We start from the raw sequence: 5,891 nt of genomic DNA, 5'->3' as shown, positions 1-5,891 counted from the left end.
AAAACCGACTCGGTCGGAATATATATATATAAATAACATCAAATTTATTCAAGTGTTAACCGGACCCCTTGTCCGGTGAAAGATACATTGAAATACACGGCTCGCAGGCCGGAGAAAAAAAAAAGAGAGAGTAGAAGACATAAAGCTTAAGGTTGAGGCCCAGCCGGATCCTTGGAGGCGGTTTCTGGAGCAGGGGGGACTATCTCTTGATTTTCATCCTGGTTCTCTCCCCCCTCTGAGTCGATCTCCGCCTGCATGGCGTCGATCTACTTTTTAACCCACTCCTCATAAGGCTCTGGAGCCGGCTGGTTCGTTTCCTACGCATCAATGGCAAGATCTGCGTATTTATAGGCAAGCTCCCAAACGGCGTACTCCGTATCCGGGTGCACCAGGGACCAAGCCAATTGCATTCGGTTGGCGCAGTCTTGCTCATTCTCTTCAATGAGCCGACTCTGTTCAGCCTCCAGCGTAGATTTGAAGTTGTCAACCAGGAGAGTTGTATTCTCTTTCTTGGCCAGGTCCAGAAGTTTGGAAGAGTCAGTCACCTTCTTCAACTCCGCCTCAGCATTGTCTTTTGCCGCCTGGAGGTTGAAAATCTTGGTGTGGGCGTCATTGAGAGATTTTTAAAGGGTTTTGATGGAGTCCGCCTGTTGCATGATTATGCCTTTAGTTTTTAATTCATGCATAATAATGGAATATTGGGCAACGTTATGTGCCTCTGACGTATCCCGTTTAGCCCGTCTTACCTCCTCACATTTGCGGGTGTAGGCCTTCTTGAGCCCCTCCACGCACAACATTGACTGCAAAAGCCCAAGCGATGTTAGAAGGGGTCAGGCGGCATAATAACTTAAACAAATTGGAAGAGCGTATACCTCAGCAAGTCTGGCCATAACCTGGTCGGCGTTGAAGGTGTGGATCCTTGGGATCGCCTCCTTCTCCTCTCTGGGTACGGCCTTCAGCATGGCCCAGGCGAACCGCTATACATCCGGCCAGCGAGGGGAGTGATCTGCACCAGAAAAAGATGGTGAGAAGGCAACATACTTCCCTCCTACGGACTGTCGGCTGCCAGAAGAGTCTTCTGGCTGGAGCTGGGAGTGCGACTTGACCCGCATAGGCTTGCCAAGCAAAGAAGGGTTGAAGGGGTCAATAGTACCTTGGGATGTTGGCAGAGGGTCGCGACTGCCCTCAGCCGGTACAGAGGCGCTGGATGCCCTAGGCGGCGAAGTCTCCTTCTCGGGGACATCCGGCTGCCTGGCTGTTAGATCAAACCCCAGGCCGAGGTTCTTGACAGACTTACCCCAAACCGTCAGACGGCTGGGTACTGTCAAGGAGGAAGTCTTCCTCGCCTTATTTTGGATTGGCGGCTCCTCTCCAGGCCGAGGCCTTATTAATTTTGCGACGGAGCGGGGCACCTTGCTCCCATCCTAAAACAACGCACAAAAAGGTTAGGCGGCAAAGAAGTTAAACGAAAATCGAAGGAAAAAGAAAGGAAAAGCAAGATACCTTATTTTTAGCCGCCTAGGCAGCAAGCTTTTTCTCCGAATTAGCCTTGCGGATTTCAGCGGCTGACTTAGCAGGCGTCTTGTCAGCAGGAAACATAGCTAGGCCACACACTGCACAAAAGAATCCATCCGGTTAAAAGAAGGGTAAAAAATGAATCATTACAAACCACAAAATAAGGGCAATCTCTAATGTGACCTACGTTTATCAAACCGAGTGCTAAGCTTACAGACGGACAAAAACGCCTCGTCACAAAGAAATTCGTGCTTTGGCACCCAATTTCTGGGTACGCTTATTATCTCCCAATTGGAGAGAATAGTTGTAGTCTGTTCAAAGAACTTGGACTCAATTATTTGCTCGTAGTCCTCATCCGGGATACGAGGCTTTTTGCATTTATGGCCCAGGAGGTCCGGCTTCCGGTTGTATGTCTTATACTCTCGGTTTTCCTCCTGGGTGGGAGCAGAGACCAAGTAGAGCTTGTTCTTCCAGTCCGACCACTTAGACGGTTTGTCTAGGGTCATCAGGTACTGGGGATAGGTAGTCAATGTGTACCAGGCTCTCCAACCGCCTGGGCTTCTGCTCAAATAATGCATTTGAGCAAAGGCCTCCTAGCTGGGGTTGATTTCCTGCATCTCACAGGCGGCTATGTATCCCAAGATGTTAACCCAAGAATTAGGGGTTAACTGCCAGACACCCAGGCCATACCCTCGAAGAATGGCCTTGATTGTATTGTGAAGAGGGAAGCGGAGGCCAGCCAGAAACGCTGCCTCATAGGAGCCGAAGTACCCATTTGCGTTGGGCTGCTCGTCCTCCCAAACGATAGTGCCCATCTCAGGCGGCACAATTATTCTCCAATCCTCTCCAAGAGGACGGACCTTTACAAAGTCTGCTAAATTGTTGGCCATGCTGGCCCTATCCTTAGCTGAGACGGCAAGGAGGAAGGGGTCGCCTTTATTGTTCCAAGTAGGCCTTTCCTCCGCCTCACTATCAGCATCCAGTGTCAAGAGGCTACTACTACTGCCGCTTTGTTCTGAGCCGGATGAGGAGGCGGTTTCGCCATCGCTTGCATTCCCTGCTGGGTTTTCCAGCTCGGCCTTAGGGGGAGAGGCGGTGTCTTCATCGCCTCCCTGATCCATATCAAAAATCCCATCACTTGGAGTGCTTGGGGTGCCATGCAGTGACCCCTTGTCATCTCTGCCTAATTAGGGTCAGGCGACAACTCCCCAGAGTTTTCTCCTCTGTACTCTAGATCGAATGCCGTCTTTTTTGTTCGAGCCATTGCGTCCTGCACAGAGACAGAGACGGTTGGTTTCGGAGATGAACAAGGAGACTCTCTGTACCCAGAGGCGGCACCCCCAGTCCTAGACTCAGCCGTACCAGGAGACCGGCTGGCCTCTAAATTGTGGTGTGCCGTGTGTGTGATGGGTGAGGTCATTATTCTAACATATTTACAGCCAGAAGATTTAAAAATAAAGAAACTCCAAAGAGCAAGGAACCGAGACGTTACCTTGAAATTGAAGAAAATTTTGGAGAAAGGAGACGAAAGATTGTTGACCAACGATACCCCAGACGGTATCACTTTGAGCAGACTGCAAATTGGCAAAAGGAAGAAAAGTTAATCACCAATGTTGCCCAAAGATACCACAGGAGGGAAAAGCCGGTTGTGGTAGATATGCAGAGTAAGTAGTCTGGAGATTTTATTAAAGATTGTTGCCCAAAGACCCCCCCAGACGGTATAAACCGGCTGAGGTCCATCAACGGACAACTTGCGAAAATAATTGAACAGAACCAACACAGGCGGCAGAAGGCTGGTTGTGTATCCGTTAAAATATTAAATCAAGAGGCTGTTCGCAGATACCCCAAATGGTATAAGGCCGGTTGGGGGTTCCAGCAAAGCAGCACATAAGGGAATTGCTTGCTCATATCCCAGACGGTGTGAGACCGGCTGGGGGAATAGCGAAGCAGTTCAAAAGAAATTTTTATTAAAGATACCTCAGACGGCGTAAATCGGCCGAGGATCTATTGAATGCAACTCACCAATGAGATTGCTTGAAGATACCTCAGACGGCGTAAATCGGCCGAGGATCTATTAAATGCAACTGACCAATGAGATTGCTCGAAGATACCTCAGACGGCGTAAACCGGATAAGGATCTATTGAATGTAACTCACAAATGAGATTGCTCGAAGTTATCCCAGACGGTGTAAACTGGCTGAGGGTTTATTGAATGCAACTCACCAATGAGGTTGCTTGAAGATGCCCTAGACGGTGTAAACCGGCTGAGGGTCTATTGAATGCAACTCACCAATGAGATTGCTTGAAGATACCTCAGACGGTTTAAACCGGCTGAGATTCTAAATAGACGCAATTTATCTTAAAAGTTGCCTAAAGAAGCTCTAGACGGCAAAGGCCGGTTGCAGCATAACCAAACATCCAAACAAAGAAACTGACTAAGTCAGGAGGATACCTTAGTGAGACAGGTAACGAAACACACGGTATCCGGATGTATTGAGGTTGAAGGTTGTTTGCACAAGCAAGCAGTCGGTATCAGGAGCTCTCTCTTTTTCTCTCAAGGAATCTCTCTAAAAAATGGCAAAGTGAAGAATGAAGGGAAGAAGATCCCTACTTATAGGAAATCTCAGAAGGCGAGCCGTCGCCTTCTCTTCCCCCTTAGTTTAAAATTTGAAAAATAGAGGGAAGGAGGTGAACCGTTGCCCTCCTGCCTGTTGACACGTCTCACAGGCGCCGCGGGGCATAGTCACGTCAGCCCCTGTGAGGGGTAAATGTTTAGGGTAAAAATTACCCTAGACACATGGCCCAATGAGGGCCTGACATGTGTCACCTCCCTATAGCACCATGGGCATCCAACCAGAGGGTGCCACGTGGCATTGTACCCCCAATAGGGGAGCAGATCTTCATCTGCTATAAATAGAGGAATCATCCTCATTTATTGGTATTCATAAATATCGACACCAAACCCGAGCAATATTAATTGCGGAATCTCCCGGAATCCGAGAGAGATACCCGTTTACTTCCCGCACGTAATCTTATCCGGAATCATACTAACTTGATCTTTGGAGGCGGAACTCCACCCAACCGGAGTTTTATGGTTTTGCAGGTACAGAAGTCAAGCGTGCATTCCCGGTGCTGTAACTCTCCCGCAGGACTCCTCAGAAAACCCCAAAACACAAGGTTAGATGATCTACTTGATGAGCTACATGGTTCAAAAATATTTTCTAAAGTTGAACTCATGAGTGGTTATCATCAAATTTGTATGAGAGAATGGGATGAATGGAAAACTGCATTCAAGACTAAGTTAGGGTTGTATGAATGGTTGGTGATGCCTTTTAGCCTTACTAATGCTCCTAGTACTTTCATGAGGTTGATGCATGAAGTTCTCAAACCTTTCCTTGGTAAGTGTGTTGTGGTTTACTTAGATGATATTCTGATTTACTCTAAAAATATGCATGATCATCTTAACCATCTAAGAAGTGTGTTTGAAGTTCTAAGAAAGCAAAGGTTATATGCAAAGCTAGAAAAATGCTACTTTCTTGTACCAAGTGTGAATTTTCTAGGGTACATAGTATCAAAAGATGGTGTTTCTGTTGATCCATCTAAGGTAGAAGCAATTGAATCATGGTCGGTTCCTAAGAATGCTTCGGAGGTACGTTCTTTACACAGTTTAACTTCAATCTATAGAAGATTTGTGAAAAACCTTTCTAGTATTATTGCACCTATGACTGAATGTTTGTAGAAAGAAAGAATTAAATTTGAGTGGAGTAAAGAGGCGCAACATGCCTTTGATGTAATCAAGGAGAAATTGTGTGAAGCTCCTATTTTAGCTTTACCTAACCTTGCTAGTCCATTTCAGGTGGAAACTGATGCAAGTGGAGTAGGAATTGGTGCGGTTCTAATACAAAGGAAGAGACATATTGCTTACTTTAGTGAAAAATTGAATGGTGCTCGTTTGAATTACTCTACTTATGACAAAGAATTCTATGCGATTGTCCGTGCTTTAGATCATTGGAGTCATTATTTGCGTCCTAATAATTTTGTGCTTCATTCGGATCGTGAGTCTTTAAAGTACATACATGGACAACAAAAATTGAATCCGAGACATTCTAAGTGGGTGGAACTTCTACAATCATTTAATTTTTCTTCTAAGTACAAAGAGGGGAAGGCTAATATTGTTGCAGATGCATTGTCAAGAAGGTATTCTTTACTTGGTGTTTTGAATTTTCGATTACTTGGTTTTGATTTGATTAAAGAGTATTATGCAAGTGATGAAGATTTTGCACCTATACTTGAGAATTGTGCAAAGGAGGCCGTAGGTTCCTATGTGACTCAAGATGGGTTGCTTTTCAAGGGGAATCGATTGTGTGTTCCCAGGT

The sequence above is a fragment of the Chenopodium quinoa genome, unplaced genomic scaffold (genome assembly GCF_001683475.1).
Source record: "Chenopodium quinoa cultivar QQ74 unplaced genomic scaffold, ASM168347v1, whole genome shotgun sequence".
NCBI classification, from domain to species: Eukaryota; Viridiplantae; Streptophyta; class Magnoliopsida; order Caryophyllales; family Amaranthaceae; genus Chenopodium; species Chenopodium quinoa.
This window is presented reverse-complemented; position numbering follows the sequence as displayed.